Source organism: Podarcis tiliguerta (genome assembly GCF_965153285.1).
Source record: "Podarcis tiliguerta genome assembly, chromosome: 4".
NCBI classification, from domain to species: domain Eukaryota; kingdom Metazoa; phylum Chordata; class Lepidosauria; order Squamata; family Lacertidae; genus Podarcis; species Podarcis tiliguerta.
The window spans coordinates 24,927,338-24,947,216 of NC_139537.1; the positions used below are offsets into that span (position 1 = coordinate 24,927,338).

Genomic DNA, 19,879 nt, shown 5'->3' on the forward strand with positions numbered 1-19,879 from the left:
GCCCACAGGAGGTGGGGGAATTAAGGCTCTGGCACACTGGTTAGGTCCAGTTCTGCACCCCTGAAAGAAGCCTTAACATCCAACAAAGATGTTCTGTGTTGAAACAGCAATTCTCTTAGGGCAAGGGTAGCCAATATGGGGCCTTCCATCTTGTTTTGAATCACAGAATCATAGCACTGGAACAGACCCCAAGGGTCCTCTAGCCCAACTCCCTGCAGTGCAGGAATCTCAGCTAAAGCATCCATGACAAATGGCTATCCAAACTCTATTTAAAAACCTCCAAGGAAGGAGAGTCCATCACCTCTTGAGGGAGCGTTCCATTGTAAAACACAGGGGTCAGCAAACTTTTTCAGCAGGGGGACGGTCCACTGTCCCTCATACCTTGTCGGGGGCCGGACTATATTTTGGAAAAAAAATTGAATGAATTCCTATGCCCCACAAATAACCCAGAGATGCATTTTAAATAAAGGCACACATTCTACTCATGTAAAAACACCAGGCAGGCCCCACAAATAACCCAGAGATGCATTTTAAATAAAGGCACACATTCTACTCATGTAAAAACACGCTGATTCCCAGACCGTCCGTGGGCTGGATTGAGAAGGTGATTGGGCCAGATCCGGCCCCTGGGCCTTACTTTGCCTACCCATGGTCAAACAGCTCTTACTGTCAGAAAGTTTCCCCTGATGTTTAGTTGGAATCTCCTTTCTTGTAACTTGAAGCCATTGGTTCAACTACAAAACACCCCTGTATGCTTGCTATGGCTGAAGGCAGTTGCAGTATACAACATCTAGAGGGCTGTTATCCCTTTCTTAAGGCAATGACTCCCAAACATAAAATGCAAAAGCCATATGAATACAAGCTACCTTTCAAGCACAGTGCATTTTAACATAAAAGTGAACCTCATTTCAGGCTACCAGGTCTACCCTCTTCAGTTCCAAAGGCAGTTTGGAGGGGAGTGATCCCATGCATTCTTGCTTCTGGGGAGATTTCTCTAAAACAATTCCCCCCCCCCCAACGTGAATGCAGTCTCTAAAACACCATTCCCACTTCCCAGATCATGAGGAGGAACGCCCAAGTAGGATTCCTTGCAAATCCTCCGAAGGAAGGTAGGCTGATAGCTCAGAACAGCTGCCACAGAAGCTGCTAATGTCAAAGCAACCTTAATATCGATTCCCCTTTCTCTCCTGTGCTCTCGCACTTTTGTATTGCAATTTAAGCAGGAGCAAAACATACCTGAGCAACGTGTAAAGCCATAGGGCGAGAGGCATTGTTCTTCCCAGTGGAGGAGGAGGAGATCACATGATAACACAGAAGTTCGAGAGAGGAGAGGCTGCCAGCGTGCTAGTATAAGCAAAATACACCAGTGGAATAATTAAAAGAGCGCCAGCCACAGCAACCTATTGCAGGCTCTAAGCACAGCGACCTATTGCAGGCTCTGCTTTAAACACTGCAAATTGGTTCTCGCACATAATGGCACATAAATGCAAGCTCAGCCTTGACAACCACTGCTCGGTACGTGCTGTAGTGGCACCTGTCATAGTTAAAAGGATCCACAGGGCGTTAGTATTCAAACTGCTTTCCCTGGAGGGCATATTAAATAAATCAAGACTTTAAAAACATGCTCCAGGCTAGGATTAGGCATATAAATGCTTCTCCAGGTGTAGCAAGGCAATGCCATCCTGCAAATCCAAATTTTAAGTATTTGTTGAGAGCATGTGCTTACTGCATATAGTAGGGGGTGATCCCAAAACCACTATATGCACCAGTGGTTTTGGAACAAACATAGACTACTAAGCCAAAATAACCTGGTTGTCTAAAATGCAAGGATGTGAATAGAGTGGAAATAAATGGCACAATGCAATCAAGAGAACATGGACGGGATTCAAATTTCCCTTCCATGAGCACCTCCTGGCATGTGCTGTTAGAACAGACTTACAAACAAGTCCAGAAAAGTTAGTAGCCTGCAGGATTTATTCATTTTTTCCTTATTCTGTGTGTCTGAAATTTATGTCATACATTAATCCTGAAGAGCTGGAGAGAGAGAAAGCAGTCAAATATTTTCCAACAGACAAAATCTTCATTGCATAATTGTCTGCTGGAAATTCTTATTCAATGTGGGGACCAGGTGAGCAACTATTCATCAGTTTGGCTCCATCCACACTAATCATTCGTATTGATTTTATACTGCTTTGGTTTTCACCAAAGCATCCTGGGTACTGCAGTTTGCTAAAGGTGTTGGGAATTATTAGGAGGCTTCTGTCCCCCTCACAGAACTATAATTCCCACAGCTCCCCTAGTAGAGAGATTATTAAACCAGTTTAAGTTTGTGGCCTGGCTGTGCCCCCCCCCCAAAGACTGGAGAAATGTGCCATAAGTTGGAACAAACACACACTTCTCTGTAATCACCAACAATCAGCTGATCAATTGCCCCAAATCCCACATCATATATGGCCTGGAACAGTGATGGGGAACCTGCAGGCCTCCAAATGTGGTTGGACTCCAAATCCCACCAACCCCAGTCAGTGTGCTCAGTGGTGAGGGATTATGGGAGCTGTAGTCCAACAACATCCGGTGGGCCACAAGGTCCCTTTCCTAGCCAAGGGTGTGTGTGTGTTTTAGGAGAGTACTGAGGGCAGGATAAAGAGGCCCGGCAAACCAAATTCTTCTTGAGGACTGTAGGCACACCAACTCAGCACATTCTGCTATCTTTATTGTAGCAGAGAAGCAAAATTCTGAACACAAAAAAACCCATATAAAATTCCTTTTTTCATCCTTCATCTTCAAACTTCTCTCAGATAAACAAGAAAGGGGCTGTCAATTGATATTCCTTCCAGCCCACACCAAGCTCTCAAAGTCAATTTGGCTGAATGTAAAACAGAACAACAGCTCTATTTATAAGCTGTCCACCTCCTGCAGTAACTTCAGGATGTAAAACATTCCCCGTTATACCTGGTCCAGGGGCACACATCCAATTTGAATGGGAGGCAGCATCAGGGTTTTGCAATTTTCGCTGAAAATTGGCAACAAGACTGAAAGCGTTTCATACAGGCCTTCAGGACACAGATACCAACTGGGCCCCCGAGACTTGTCACTGTAATAATATTCTAAGCAAGGGCATCTGCTGCCGCCATGTAAATCGGAGTCTACAGCTCTCTGGCCCCCACCTGTCCTCCTCTATCAGAAATCCTGCCTGATATAAACCACTTCAGATATGACAAGCTCTGAGCCGTAGTGCCATAGGAAAGGATTTTTCGTTGAACAAAAGACTGCATTGACGGCAATTTCCAGACACAGGAGTGCATTCATTTATTTCTGTCACCACGTTTGTGCCCTGCCCCACCTCAGAGATGCTCATGGCGGCATACAACTGGGTTAACCTCCCTGTCCTCTCACAACAACCCTATAGAGTAGATAGGTCTGATAGAATGACTGCCATAAAATGAGGTCTAGTTTACTCATGAAGCAGAATGAGGCCATAAAGTGGAATTAATTTGTTCAGCTGCAGGCGGGGGTGCCGTTTTTTCAATGCAACCACATCTCAGAAAAACAACAAACCTGCAAGCGAAAATGAAACAAAACCTAATACATTACGCAGAGTGATTCTAGCCCAAATTACTCCCCAACGTACTCATTTTTTTTACTGTAGGAACAATTTTTAAAAGCACATGTACACACCATAGAATTGCTGCCCAAAATGGCACTCTCAAGTGGGACAGTCCATTCTACCCCTTCAGGACTAAGGACATAACTTACACACAACCTCTGGAAGTCTTCAATATCATGTTCATTGGGTGGGGGGAATCTGACTATTTAAAAACCCAATTCACTGAATCCAGAAAGTCAACTGAAAATGGAACTTAAGGTCACCTATAATAGTCATACAAATTTGAATGGAAATTAATGACAAATGCCAGTGTTTGTTGCAATTTCTGAATCAGTGGAAATGTGGATGAGGTCATACCAAAACAAAACAATTAAGAAAGACCTGGCAGCATAGTTCAAGAAATAATCAACTCTTTTTGACAATTGCTGTCTGTTTCCTTGTTGACCTTTGAATATCCCACAATGGCCTTTGAGACCGTGGACTGGGGTAGCCAATGTGCCACCAGTGGCGTAGCGTGGGTTGTCAGCACCCGGGGCAAGGCAAGTAATTTGAGCCCCCTAACCCTAACCCCCAGATGTTGTGCCTGGTGCAGCCGGCCCCCCTGCACCCCCCACGCTACGCCACTGTGTGCCACACTCCAGATGTTTTGGACTACAACTTCCATCAACCCTAGTCATCACTGCCAATGGCCACGGATTATAGGTGCTGTAGTCCACAACACCTGAGAGGCACCACATTGACTACCCTTGATGTAGTAGGCCATCAGACAGTGAGTGAACAACAAGAGAATTAGCAAAGGCAGATATGGATTATGTAGCCGAGTCTGATGCTGTGGAAGTTTCTCCTTAAAATGGGTTTCCAAAGTCTTCAAAATGATTCAGGGCTTTCTCATTTTAGCAACCCAATGACTTGATTGCTCAAGATTTATTGACTGTACTTACTCTGTTTTATGGAGCACCGTTTTTTAATGCCATTTTAATGCTTCCCACCCTTCAAGTAAGCTTCAAAAGGAAATGGGATAAAAGGTATTTTAATCAATCAATCATAGTTTCGCACATGAAACTGCTAAAGGTACATGAACATTACTACACACTGAAAAAGTGTATCAGTTTCTTTTTTCTTTATAAACGCAAAAGTGGCATAAACTGTAACCTGTCCTAGGACCAGCTGGTGAAAGGTAGGTAAATAGTAATTACAATAATACCGGTAATAATAATAGCTTCTTTTACCAATGCTGGTCCAAAATTGCTTCAACCGTATTAACAATGAAATACTGTTTAGCGTTTCACTGTTTTACGATTAGAAACCGCCAAGGGACAATTGAAGCTCTCTTTTGTACTGTCAAGAAAGGTCCCTACAATTTCTAGTTGTGTAGAATTATTATAATGTCTCATCAAGAAGGAGCTTACCTAGCAACCTTAAGAAGAGCAAGAATGGCCCCTTTGTTTTAAAAATTGCACTGGATTTAATAAAACCTGGATGCATCATTAGGTTAATTTAAAACATTGCAAAATACGTTGATGGATGCTACCTAAATCCAATGACTATGCTTAGCTCAGAGGAATGTAGCTATTAAGGCAGAGCTTAATAGGATTTTGCTATTTATTGGTCTCCAACTTGATCCCCCCCCTCCCAATCCAGAGAACTATAAAGTAGACTTAAGCATATAGAAGTACAGTGACAAGTTGCATACTTAGATCTTTAAACCAATGATTTTCAACATTTTTGTCAAAGAGTGAGAATTCCTAAAATCCCCAACGTAAAACACATTGGTGAGGGGGTGCAGCTGTATCTGCTACATTACAGTCACCATAATAATATAGACTACAGGCAATCTCAGAACTATAAATGCCTGTGAGTAGGCCCACTTGTTTGATCTGTTTACCACAGTGTGTCACACAAGACAAGCTCCAAGTAACTACATACATTTTATTCTTAGTTCCTGTACAGTGGTACCTCCATTTACGAATTTAATCCGTTTCGGCCCAGTATAGCTGAAGGAGCGTCTCCACCCCCATCGTTCAACCCAGACACTGAAGTCCAGCGCCGAAGGCCTTCTGGAAGTTCCCTCACTGCGAGAAGTTACAGGGAACCAGGGAGAGGGCCTTCTCGGTAGTGGCACCCACCCTGTGGAACGCCCTCCCATGTCAAGGAAATAAACAACTATATGACATTTAGAAGACATCTGAAGGAGCCCTGTTTAGGGAAGTTTTTAATGACTGATGCTTTAATATATTTTTAATCTTCTGTTGGAAGCTGCCCAGAGTGGCTGGGGAATCCTAGCCAGATGGGCAGGGTAGAGTTGTTATTATTATTATTATTATTATTATTATTAGTCCATTCTTAAACCGAGGCGTGCTTTCCCTAATGAGGCCTCCCGCCGCTGGTGCCCTTCCACCGTTCGGATTCCATTCTTAGACCGAGGTAAAGTTTGCAAACCGGGACATGACTTCCTGTTCTGCGGAGTTTGTAAACCAAATTGTTCGTAAACAGGACTGTTCTTAAAGCGAGGTACCACTGTATTATTATTTCAGCTACATCCCACCTTTCTTCCAAGAAGCTCAACTAGCAGACTCAGTTCTCCCTCTCCCCATTTTATCTTTACAACACCCTGTGAGGTAGCTTAGGCTGAGAGGCAGGGACTGGCCCAAGGTCACCAGTGAACTTCATGGCTGAGTGGGGATTTGAACCCTGGCCTCCCAGGTCGTAGTCCAACACTCTAACCACTACACAACCGTTCTTCTTAAATATTTTGTGCGTTGTGGAAGAGAGCACACGAGCATAATGCTTGCCCCCAAGAACCACCACAACCTACACACTGGGCTCATGTCTGAACCAACATATGATGTGTACAAACATGCGTCCAAAATACATCTCTCCGGTTACTTCCCGTAACACCCTTAGGGCTATGTTACGCAGTATACATAACCGAACTTTGATTCGTTATCTGTATAACTAGGTTACTAGGAACAACCAATCAGAATTCCCTGGAAAGTGCATGTGTTATCAGCCACCTAATTGTTGCACTCACAGTCAACATCAACACTCAAGAAAGGAGATTCCGACTAAACATCAGGAAAAACTTTCTGACAACTCAACTTTCTAGAACTTCCTATGTGCAAAGCAGTCCTTAGAGGTTAAAAACACAACTGAAAACCAACTGCTTTTTAATTGTCTGCTGGTGGAAGAAATGCCAACCCAGTGTGCGGAAGCCGTGAAAAAGGCAAATTCCTTGCTAGGGATCATTAGGAAAGGAGTGGAAAGTAAAATCGCCAGCATCATAATGCCACTGTACAAATATATGGTACAACCACATGTGGAGTACTGTGCACACGTCTGGTCACCTCACCTCAAAAAGGAGATTGTAGAGTTGGAAAAGATTCAGAAAAGATTCACTGTAGTGAGTTTGTTACATGCACAAAGATGGAAAGACTTATCATTACCTACTGTGGAAGAATGGTTGTTGAAATTAATGGCTTTGGCTGAGCTGGCCAACTTGATGTGTCTAATTAGAGGAAAATCATTGTTGACGTTTATTAATGATTCAAAAGCCCTTATGGACTTTTTGCACAAAAGGGGAAATGAGCTTGTTTGGAGACTGGGAAAAAAGGTTGGTTTATAGAAAGTAGAAGAGTTGGATGTTATTATCGAGCAAGGGTTTTGCATACGTCTATAAAGCTGAAAGAGAATCAATCAGAAGTCTTCTTTCCTTCTTTCCTCTTTCTTTCCTTTCTTTTAGTTTATGTGTAAAATGTGCTTCGTTTTTTATGTTAAATGTTGTACATGGCTTTTTTCAACAAAGGTGTAAGAATAAAAAACTTTTTTTTAAAAAAAGTAAAAGATTCAGAAAAGGATCAAAATGATCAAATGGATGGAGTGCCTCTCCTATGAAGAAAGGTTGCAAAATTGGGGAATTTTTAAGTTTAGACAAAAGGTGGGTAAAAGGTGACATGAAATAAGTTCATAATATTATGCAAGGCATGGAAAAAGTGGATAAATAAGAGCTTTTCTCCCTCTCCCATAACTCTAGAACTCATGAACATCCAATGAAGCTTAAACGTTGGCAAATTCTGGACAATTTTTTTAAGTGGTTCTTCATGCAATGGGCCACTGGCCGTATCCAGCAGGCTCTTCTTAGGTTCTTAAATAAGAAAGTGCTTGGTTGACATGGCTGTATGTGTTGCACTAATTCACTGACTGAGGTAAAGCCTACGTCCAAAGTTGCCCTCTCTTGAAAGCAAGACCCATTAGTTTTAATGAGACTGCCTTCCACAGAAGGGTTTTTATATCACATGCCAGGAACCCAGAGTTTGAGCTCCCTCAAATGCAATTAGACATGCAATCCTAAAAACACCTACTTAAAAGTAATTTCTATTGAAAACGTACAGAACTTAATTCCAAGGAGATTTGCCCAGTATACAGCAATAAGACAAGGGCACAGATGGCCCACCCAGCAAATATTTAGACTCCCCTTCAGCCCAATGGGAAAGGGAAGCACTGAAGGTCCCTAGGGAAGTAGGGAGCTTGCAAGAAAATGGGAATCTAACAGAAATATAATAAAAAATAGAAGAATGGAAAATTTGCCACTGGCTCCCAAATTGTACTGCTAGGGGGTAGGTTCATATTTTATTCACAGTTAGCTTTTAATCTAGGTCCTAGGCAACCTCCCCGGGGCCACATGCTAGTACAGTGGTACCCCAGGTTACATACGCTTCAGTTTACATACGCTTCAGGTTACAGACTCCACTAACCCATAAATATTACCTCTGGTTAAGAACTTTGCTTCACAATGAGAACAAAAATCATGCTCCGGCGGCGCAGCAGCAGCAGGAGGCCCCATTAGCTAAAGTGGTGCTTCAGGTTAAGAACAGTTTCAGGTTAAGAACGGACCTCCAGAACAAATTAAGTTCTTAAACTGAGGTACCACTGTAGTAGACAGGGTCAGAGGTAAAGATTTTGGGATATATCCAGCCTCATATAACCAACATGCTTAACTCTAATTAATGCATGAAGGGGTTAAGACCATAGAGTAAGCTGTCCTGCCAGGCTTAGCTAAGTCACACTCCCTCACTTTGGGAGGAATGGTTAATATACTCTTTATTTTTCCACTTTCTACCATTATTCCACCATGTGAATCCTACCAGCTTGGCTCCAAGCTTAGACCATGTGGCTTTAGCCAGCCACCTTTGTGTTTCTATACAAACTATTTAGAAACACTTACCTTTCTGGAGCCAACCTAAGTTGTGCTACCTGTCTTTTCGTGCTGTTGTATGGTAAAGCACATGCATCTGTCCTTTGAAGAGTTTGTAAGTACGGTAAATCATTTTTAACTTACCAAACATGTAGTCTCTTTCTATGCTAAAGAAAGTAGAAAGCTTGGAAGTAACTTAGAAGGGGGTATTTTAAAGGTCTAACAGCCTGTATTTTCATGTTTTACTTTGCTGCATGTTGTGTGATCTTAAATTTCTGCTGGGGCTCTCTCACCAAAGACTACTTGCCCCAAACTTGGATCTAGGCATCCAGGGAATTCTCCTTTTTATTTTTTACTTGTATTTTTCCCTTCTAACCATATTAAAAACTAAACGAAAGTAAGCAGTGCATTATATGTGAATTGTACCTTTGTACAACAGGCTGGTTTCCTCACATTCACACATCCCTCTCTGTCCTCCATCCAGGCATGCAAGAAGCATTAAACTGTTGTAACATGCCCCCGAAGGGCCTTATGGTGAAGGGTAGGTGGTAACAAGGGGGCAGTATTGCTTGCCTTTTTACAGATCTGTTTTAAGGATTCCGGAGCCTGGAAGCTGCTATCAAGTTTGAAAGAGGGATTGCTGTTCATAATGTGTACATTCTTTCCACTTTCACCTCTGGTCAACAGAATATGCAGGGTTGTTTAATGGTTTAGGAAACCTGCAAAATTTGTTTGATCCCGGGTAGCTGTGGGGGCAAACAAAGTGTGTGTACACAGCATGCGAAGCAACACATCTCTCTCAAAAGCTATTGCATGCCAGCAGTCGAGAGATCATACGAATGGAACCCTTGCGATGGGCTACATAAAAAGCTGTTATGAAATCCAAAACACAACAAATTTGGCATTGTAATCCTCCTGCGATACCATATTGCTGCTCTACTGACTCCAGCTATTTTCCCCTCATTATTTCCTCACTTAAGCAAGCAGTCTGAGGAGTGTTGCCATCAACGGCAAAATCACACGGTCTCTCTCACCTCCAGCGTGTTTTGCTGCACAGCAGTCGATCCGTAACTACCCCATAACATGGTCTATTGTTGTTTAACATCCAGTTTTATTCTTCAATTACTCTGCTGGCTTGACTCTTAATTTATTACATTTTCTGGTACATTTGATTTTGGATATTATGACATCCTGGCTCATGCCATTAGAGAGGAAACATAAAGCGACGGCAATACCAGGGGATACAGGAGGACAGAATACCATTGTCAGCCTGGAAAATTAAGGCTATCGCTGCTTGCTTTGTTTCCTCTAGTGGCCCTTTCCCCATTGGCCCTACAATGTAAATGACCTTTTAAAAATAAATAAATAAATTGAGGCACTTTTCCTGCGCAAAGTCTGATAGTCTTCTAGTGTATAAGGATATTGGTGGTTGTTGGCCTTGAAAATAGGTAATTACACTAGTCTTCAGTGCCTAGTGACTCCTAAATATGTTTGGATACGTTAAAATTTGGTATTTTGCAATCTTTGAATCTCATGCAGCAGTTCTAGGCTCACTTAGCTGGGATCAGTAAAAAAAAAGGTAAAGGACCCCTGACAGTTAAGTCCAGTCACAAATGACTATGGGGTTGAGGCACTCATCTCGCTCTACTGGCTGAGGGAGCTGACGTTTGTCCGCAGACATGACTAAGCCGCTTCTGGCAAAACCACAGAAACGCACAGAAATGCCGTTTACCTTCCCGCTGGAGCGGTACCTACTTATCTACTTGCACTTTGACGTGCTTTCGAACTGCTAGGTTGGCAGGAGCTGGGACCGAGCAACGGGAGCTCACCCCGTCGTGGGGATTCGAACCGCCGACCTTCCGATCAGCAAGCCCTCACTAACATGGGCTCAAGTCCCACTGAAATAAGCATGTGAAATAAACACATGGATAGCTAGTTAAGTCAACTGATGAGCTGCCTCTTGAATCTGGACTACTGATTTGGGCTCAAAAGAGTTGCTGGCAATTGTGAAATAGCTTATTAAAGAGGTGAGATTATAGGAAATCTATGGTGGGGAGATTCATGGCCAGAATCGTGTCCACCACCTGCATTTAAAGCACATTGCTTCCCCTCCAAAGAATCACAGGAACCACAGTTTGTTAAGGCTGCTGGGAACTGTAGCTCTGGGAGGCATAAACTACAATGCTCAGAATGTATTGTGTGGTGTTGTCCTGTCCAGTTAGGCCTTGGCACTTTAGTAGGGCTCTAAACACAGGCCTTCTCCTGAGCAAGGAAGAGATGGAAGTGGGGAGGAGACTGGGTTATACTGAAGGTAAAGTACACCATTAAGTCACTGTGGCTGCATAAAACTCATTTAATGTCTCCCTAGGTACTGAAATTATAAGATGTAGTATATTGTACAAGCTAGCTTTTTTTATCCAGGCCTTTGACACCTGAGATACATGGTATTCTTCTGGTTGTAAATCAGGTTGTAAATCAGGCAGGTAACAATAAAGTAAAATAGTTTTTAAAAACTATAAAGCAAAAGAATAAAAGTAGCATTTAAACACTAAAGCAGCAGAATAAAAAAGATTAGAAGTACATTGAAGGCCATAAAAGCTAATTTAACCAGAGTAGCTTCTCACAAGTTGAAACAATTCAATGAAAGGGCAACCACTCGTGGCCCAAAAGTCTTCCTGAAAAGGAACCTTTAAAAACAGCCAGGAGAGGAAGGCAACTTTATATACTGCAATTGTCTGCGGCTGTAGTATTAGCTGCGATTCTTTCCTAGGAATAGGGGGGGTCCAGTTTGCATTTAAAAGCAAATGTACCTAGTCTTCACTTTCCAAAGCAATATCATGGACATACAATCAGTGCTTTCTTAATAAAAAAAATAGGTGCTGGTACTCACCATGAAGTTGTTACAGTAAGTGCCACACTTTTTAAAAACAAAAAAAAGATGTGCCGGTACTGCGTACCCTTGAATACCCATGGAAAAAAACACTGCGTCCAATGCAGCTGAATGTTGGGTGATTCAGGCGGCAGTGGTAGAAGCCAACATGAATGGCTTTAAAAGAGAATTGGACAAATTCATGGAGGAGAGGGATACTGGATGGCTACTAGCTACAATGGTTGTGCTCTGCCCTCCACAGCTGGATGCAGCAATGCTTCTGAGTATCAGTTGCTGGAAACCATAGGAGGGGTGAGTGCACGTGTGGTTGAATCCTGCTTGCTGGTTTCCTACAGGCATCTGGTTGGCCGCTGTGAAAACAAGATGGTGCACTTGATGGTCTGTGGGCCTGATTCCACAGGCCTGCTCAAACTGAAACACAGCCATTCTCTGAAATTTGCTTTTCTCTGAACCTTGCAGTGCAGTTCTCTAGCTGAGTAATGTGTACAAAAATGCATATGATAAGGTAAAGTGTGCACACATAAAAACGCATGTATTAGTGAAAAGGACCTAACAAAAATTAATTATATTACGGAAAATTGGTTTGCAAAAAATGTGTCTAATAGGCAAAACTGCAGAGACCATTTTGTCTGTGAGTCCTGGAAGACCTGCTCCCTGCCTTGCCAACTTGATTCCACCTGGTCTGGGAGGGTGGGGCCCTGACTGACTCCAGCTACGAAAGCTGCTGAATAGACCCTTGGGCTATTTAGGGGGGTTTGTTGTTGTAATTGACATTAATTTTTGTATCTTTATTTTTAGATCTTATTATTTATGTGGAAATTGTTTCACTTTGGTTGTGTACTTTTTGATTTGTTTTATTGTTTGTTTACGACTTTTGTTACGTGTGTAATTATGTAAATCTTGTCATGTTGCAAGCCGCCTTGAGCGTACAAATAAAACGATGATGTGGAGGCTCGCATTAAGTTACTAAATAACTATTCTTTGTATGGAATTACACAAATAGCTTTTGTTCAAGGTGCACCCAGTCAATCTTTAAAGGAAACAAGGTTATTTTCATTATGTTACAGAACAGATTTTTAGAGAGTGAATCCTGTACAATATTTTTTAAAAGTAGTAATTACCATGGTGATGTACTAGTATGCACATTTTAGGATATTACGCATAACTTGCAAAAGAACATGGCACTGTATCAAGGAGAGTAGTGGGCTGGGGGAGAAAGATTCAGATGTTTTCAGAAGTCTCCATAAACAGACAAATATTTCTGAAAGCTTCTAAGCTACAAGATTCCACATTCCCTGTAATCGGCTTACTCCGAGCTGTTCTTAGAACATTTTTCTAGTATATTACCCAGATCTCTTTGATACTGAGCATGATCTAAAGTCCTGCGCACACAGATTTCTATAAAGAAAAGAAAGACTTCTGTACCACCTTCCCCCCCCCAAAAAAAAATTGGTCACAGAGCAGTTTCACAGAAAATAAACCTAATATTAAAAACAAACAAAGCAATTCTCACAAATTACATAAAGAAGCTACATTTTTGAAAACCATACAGATGACCTCATTAGCTACTAAAAGGTGGGCTTTTTTCCTGGCACCTGAAAAGGTATGAAGTTCAGGTGAGATGCACCGCAGTGAGGAAGTCATTCCGCAGGTACCGAGTCATCACTAAAAAGGCTCTTCCACAGGCTCTTGCACTATGAACCCCATTTAATGCAAGAACAACTTGGAGAGCCTCCTTCGCTGATCTTAATACACAGGCAGGCTGCTAAGGAGAGAAGATGCTTTCCCAGGTTGCTCAGTGCTTTAAATGTCAACACAAGAACATTGAGTGGCAACCAGCACAACTGTCTGAAAATAGGCGTTATATGCCACTGGTTCATTAAACAATCTATGGCCTTTTAAACTGTTGGGGGGTATTGTTATAGTTTGTTTCTATGTTATATATTTTTGTGTTTTCATATTTTAAACTGCCCCATGATCTTCAGATGAACAGTGGTATCGGAATTATACCACTACTACTACTAGTAGTAATAATAATAATAATAATAATAATTTCTAGCCATGAACAGAGTACCTATAAACTCCTCTGTTAAAAACTACAGAAACAGGCTACTTTTTCTGGAATGTTTCCCACCCCTCGCCTAGACTTTTTGAAATGCACATAAACAGTCTATGGCAAATCACTCATCCTGGTGTAGCTGCACCAACTCCACATGGTTTCTGAACTGCCTCCTTTTGCTTCTAAAACTGGAAAGCTATTGCATGTATTTGAAAACTCATTATCAGCGAGACCAATTCCGCAACCGCTTCCAACGATAAATGAATTCTGGATTCACTTAAATCAATGGCATGATAGTCCTATTGATTTTAACAGAATTAGGAATTCATCCTTGGCTCTTCAGTAAATCCAGAGCTTAAACATCTGAACAATGTGGGGTGGTGAAGGGGGGGGAGCTAAAAAAAACCCTCTATAATCTTAAAACTCATTTCATAAGCATTCTGCATGTATTTTGAATTAAAAGCTAAATAATCTGCCTAGCTTCAACATTCCTTGTATAGTTGCACCATTCTGGTTTTGATTTATTGCACACCCCAAGGTCCCAGGGCAGGTTACAATAAGTTAAATTGCAGTCAGACAAACAGGATGGGTCCTAAAATATAAACATCTCAATTTGTCAAAGATTAGAGCAAAGCGAGTCCATCTTCAGCGTAAGACAACAACTGTATAGTGCAGATACCAGGTGCACCTCTACATGAAAGTAGTTCCACAAGCAGTAAATGCAACCCAGAAACTACGGTGTTATCGGTACAGAAGGATGAAGCAGAACAGAGCCATGCATTGTAAGTAAATATATGATCGCTACCAGAGCTTTGAAGCCCAATGATATAATTAGCCAACAGGATATGGATGGGATATTGTGAATCTCAGCACAGTAAAGATGTTTTTAAAAAGATTATAACAAAGAGAGTCGAGCAGCATCTTTAAAATTAACAAATTTATAATGGAATGAACTTCCATGATCTAGGCTTGATCAAATGCATGAAGGAGAATTATCAGCTGCAGGGATAAGTATACATGGGTGGAATTGTAAGCGATGAGGTTGGAGGGAAATAAAACGCAAAGGATACAGATTAACAATTCAATTACAGCCAGAATGTATGCAAATTAATGTAAGTGACCCTATTAGACTTCTTGTATCTCATCAAGTGGACTCTAGTTCACGCAAGCCTATACCAGAATAAATTGGTTAGTCTTTAAGGTGCCACCAGATTCTTTGTTATTTTACATTGATTCACAAGACCTCACCTCTGAAAAAAAAATTATGCTATGCCAGTTTTGTTTAGGAAGACACACACCTTAGGAAAGCAGGAGAAACAAAAGCATACCACACACAAATACAAACCCAAAGAAGTCTGCCGGGAATAAGTCTGCTGATTAACTGGATAAGAAGGCAAATTTTTAATCTGATCAATTTCCATTAAAAAGATGATAAATAGCCATCTTTAACATGTTATTTTTTTGTTCTGCATTACAGTAACACACTAAAGCCAAAGTAGCCACAAACAAGGGACAAATATGTTCTTCCATCCCAACTGATTAAAATTGGGCCCCACCAAGTAATCAACCTCAAGTTTTGGTACTATTTATTTTAATGGTCACTGTTGAGCTCAACAGACCATTTAATTTGCTTCTACTCTCAGCCTGTTACACACCAAAATCAATAAGAAAAGTGTTAATCTGCAACAGTGTGGTGTGGATATGGTCAAACACAATGAGTGAAGCAGCAGGATCTGAAACTGAAATCACAGAAGTTGATTTTCTACATTAAATTTCAAATTCACAGAACCAGCCCCTCTCGCTTTGACAATATTTCCATCTGCGATTTCAATTTCTGATCCTACCGCTTCATTAAAACAGTCTTTTCAATAATTATACCTTCCTGGTTGATGATCCCTTTCTGTCCCTCTAAAAGAAAACACACCTGAATCTGAATCATATTAACATAAACTACTTTACTATCAGATTCATTCAGGTTTACAGAGTTGTTCCTGAAGGCAGGCTTAGGTTACATAACAGATAAACTATATACAGTAGTACCTCGGGTTAAGAACTTAATCCGTTCTGGAGGTCTGGACTTAACCTGAAACTGTTTTTAACCTGAAGCACCACTTTAGCTAATGGGGCCTCTTAACCCGAGGTACTATTTCTGGGTTAGCGGAGTCTGTAACCTGAAGCGTATGTAACCCGAGGTACCACTGTACTAGATCGTAGTGAGTCATGAGAAGACTGCATCCAAGCAGTTAACACTCCTTGCAGCAACCGACCAACAGACCAACTGACAAAACTGCCTGCCACATAGAGGCAGTTAGTCCTCTCTCGGAATGTTGGACTTGACTGACAGCTTTAGATCCCACAATGAGAACCCTACCTTAAGGAAATGCACTTCAAACAGCTGTCAGCTCTGGAGTGCAATCTTCGGAAAGATCCCCTGCAATAGTCCCATTGCAACTAAGCAGAGCAGCAGAGGGCACTGTAGTATGCCCCTGAGACACTGCGGTGGTAAAATCCTGCTAATCACAATGCAGAGAATTTCGCTCTCAAGCTGCAATTCTATACCCAATTACCTGGGCATCACTGACCTCAATGGGGCTTACTTCTGAGTAAACATGGGCAGGATTCCACAGTCAGTGCATAAAAGTAGTGGCCTTTAGAAATTCTATGTTTTTAACTACACACACAAAAAAGACATATTACTATACGGGAACAGTTAATAGCCACCTCCTAGGCAAAATAATTTAAAGGGCGATACTGTCCTGTAAGAGTTTTAGAAATTGTCAGTCTGGTATTGAAGTACAAGCATGATCTACATATTATTAAAACAACCATGTCAACAGCCCAAAGATGGAAAACTTGGATTGCCTCTCTTCACGCAATGTTATTGAGTGTAATAGTTCTTAGATCAGCATTATTCTCCCCTCAGATGTACGCCGAGATGCATCAGACATCCTGACATTGATTTAAGTAGATTTGTACAGCTCTTGGGAGGTAATGGTTCAGTTTAATGCACTAGCAATTATGGCTATTAAAAAATGTACATTAGGCAGCAATCCTAAAAACAATTATCTGGAACCATGTCTCACTCCGATCAATGGAACTTACTTCCAAGTAAACAAGTTTGAGACAGGGTGGAGCAAAATGAAAATATGAGTGGGTGGATGTGGGAGTTATGGGGGGGGGTAACAGGCAGTATGTGTAGGTGGCCCCAACCACTTTTGGCATTGGCAATGTCCAGTGATGGCCCACAGAAGGTTAATCGTGAGGGAATGCGGCCCTTAGGCTGAAAAATCCCCCCTTCCTTGCCATAGCCACTGGCAACTCAGATTTGTTTTCAAATCTCTTAGTAGGTGTAGATTCAATTCCCACAATTCCAAGGTCCCAGTTTGGCTCAAGGACTTTCAGTGCTGACATCTAATTTCTTTATAGTCCACTTTTCCTTCAAGGAGCTCCCAATGTGAGTTATGGTACATCCCCCCTCGCCATTAGTTCACCCTCACCACCACCCTGAGGTACCTGTAGGCTACGAGGCAGTGAAGGCCGCGCAGTGAGCTCAATGGCCGAGTGGGTAGATGCCTGAATACCTGAAGGAGCATCTCCACCACCATTGTCCAGCCTGAACACTGAGGTCCAGCCCCAAGGGCCTTCTGGTGGTTCCCTCATTGTGAGAAATGAAGCTACAGGGCAAAAGGCTTTCTTGGATGTGGCACTCGCCACATCCTGTCAGCTGGCAAAGAGATTAGCAGTTATAAGATGCTCTGTAGGCACCTGAAGCCCTGTATCAGGAAGCATTTAATGTTTGATATTTTCTTATGTTTTCATATATTCTGTTGGAAGCCACCCAAAGTAGCTGAGGCAACCCAGTCTGATGGGAGAGGTACAAAATTGTTGTTGTTGTTGTTGTTATGCCTGACACTCCAACCCATAAGTGGGGAATCTCAGGCCTGGGGGCCAAATGTGGCCCTCCAAGCTTATCTATCTGGCCCTTGGAAGCCTACACAGGATATACTTCTCACTAGCCTGGTTTTATACACCAAATATTTTTACCTGGATATTTTCCCAGTCCTTTTCTAACCTTTTAGACTGCATGGGTTCTATTGTGCAGATTCTCTGCAGCAGCCTGTGGGTAAACATTTAACATATACTGAATAACAGCCGGTGCTGCTAATTGTTGATTATTATTCCTCCCTCCCTCCCTGAAAATAACTTTTCTCCGACACGTTTAACATTCAAAGTTTCATAAATCTCACTATTTTTAAAAAATTGCACATTTAGAACACCAAGTTACTGTTTCCAACTTTAGCTTTAAGTCGCCTTAATAAGGATATAAAATTAATGTGTAGATGTGCTCAACTGTCACAATGAAATATAATCCTAGTTATAAAAGTAAATCTGCAGAACAGCCAGCTCTTCATGTGTAAAATTCGGCTTTATCATTAGTTAAGTGAGCACGAACCCCTGATGCAAGAGATGGGTAATAGGATCATCACTAAAGAAGGGGGGGGGAGCCTGATTCCCACCCCACTCCCAAAAAAGGTTCCCTCCCACCAAATCAAAACTAGCTTTCTCCAGTGCGGGGGAGCATACTACTCCAACACCAGCCTAACAAAAGAAAACGTGATGTTCTACTGGCCACCATGTCCCGTATTGACCCAAATATGTCACACACTCCCCCCCCCCCCCATTCTGATTGTGTGGCCCACCCGCTACTCCAAAGCCTCCCTCAAGCCGCCAGAGATAAGGGGGAAGAGAGAGAAGGCCGCTGGCGAGGCAACATGACCCCCCCCCCAAAGAGCAGCCCAGGAGCATGGGGCAACGGCGCCCGTCCTGTCCCATCTGCGGCTCCCAAGCCTCCCCCAAGCAACCAAATTTTAAAGGTGTGGCTTATTTGTAGGTGCGGCTTATATTCAGGCCAATACGGTAGCTCAAGGGCTTGAATGAGGACGCCAGGTGTCTTCCCACTGATGTCAGTCTGTTTCTTAAATTCAGTCCATTCTGGAGAGGATTAGCATCTAACCAGGATGGACTGCCTTCTTTGGGTCCAACTGATGGAGCGTGGCTGCTTCACATCCAGCATTCCTTTTGGCGCAGGGTTTAGTGGTGACTGGTGTTGCTTGCCCCTCTGCTTACATGCAGAAGGACCCAGGTTCAATCCTTGGCACCTCCAGGTAGGGTGGGGAAAGACCCTTCTGCCTGAGACCCTGGAAAGTCACTGCCAATCCGTGTAGGCTTTTTCAACCTGGTGCCGTTTATTTCTTGCACTCCTGTATCACACACTTCACCCTGTGTTCGAGATGGCTTAAGCAGCTCGCCACAATAAAAACAATCCAAGCAGTAAGAGCTATTTAAAAAGAAGAGGTTAAAAATTCATAAAGGCTTACACCAAAATAGCAGGCAGCTTAAAGATCATAATCTATAACAGATCCCAAAGGAAATATTAAAAAGATGTACTTTGCATCCGATCCAGAAAATTCAAAAGGGGTGAACTGATGCCATCACCTTCAGGAGCTCATTCAAAAAGATCAGGGCAGCTAATAGCTCCTGCTAATAGCTACCAGCATTTCTACCTTGCTAATGCAAGGATTGGAGCAGGAACTTCCTAGACCTTAAAGGGAGTTGGACTTCTTGAGAGACATGCAGTCTCTACAGATTTACGCAGTACTTTTATCAAGATATGAGGTACCTCATTTTTAAACAAAAAATGCTGCCTGTGGCTACCATACTACTGCTGAGTGAAAATCAGGTGGGCATCTATTCTGTATCACCAGCTGGACAAAAAAAGTGAAGAAAGGGGTGGTTTCTCCTGAATCTTTTTTTTACTGGAAACCATCAGAGGACAGGCATAGGAATCACTCCTAAAAGAAAACGTAACTCCCTGGCCCAAAAGTTGCTGCTGATTCAACTGCCGAGAACAGGCTGCTTGTTTTATGAAATCTGCCCTAACGCTTTGCATGCACGCCCATATGCCCACTTTCAACATGCTAGGGGACCACAAGGCTCCAATGCATTAACTTCAATGAATGTTCTGCCATATTAATTGGTTAAAGGCTGGAGATAGGAGCCTTTTTGTATGTGAGTCTAGAGCAACCTTTGCCAACTTAGTGCTCTCCTGATGTTTTTAGACCACAACTCCCA

General features: G+C 42.2%; 1 protein-coding gene across 4 annotated transcripts in view; it reads right to left on the reverse strand.

Moving 5' to 3' along the window:
• The window catches only part of LNX2 (ligand of numb-protein X 2), a 70,175-nt gene that overhangs the window by 41,712 nt on the left and 8,584 nt on the right, over nucleotides 1–19,879 (reverse strand). Inside the window, exon 2 of one of the 4 annotated variants that reach the window (XM_083437129.1) lies at nucleotides 11,689–12,038. The exons of 2 other annotated variants lie outside the window; for them this stretch is intronic. The gene's annotated coding sequence lies outside the window, so the exon portion shown is untranslated. Of the gene's footprint in view, nucleotides 1–1,236; nucleotides 1,341–11,688; nucleotides 12,039–19,879 lie in introns of those variants that run through there. One more of the 4 variants, XM_083437130.1, reaches the window with a different exon arrangement.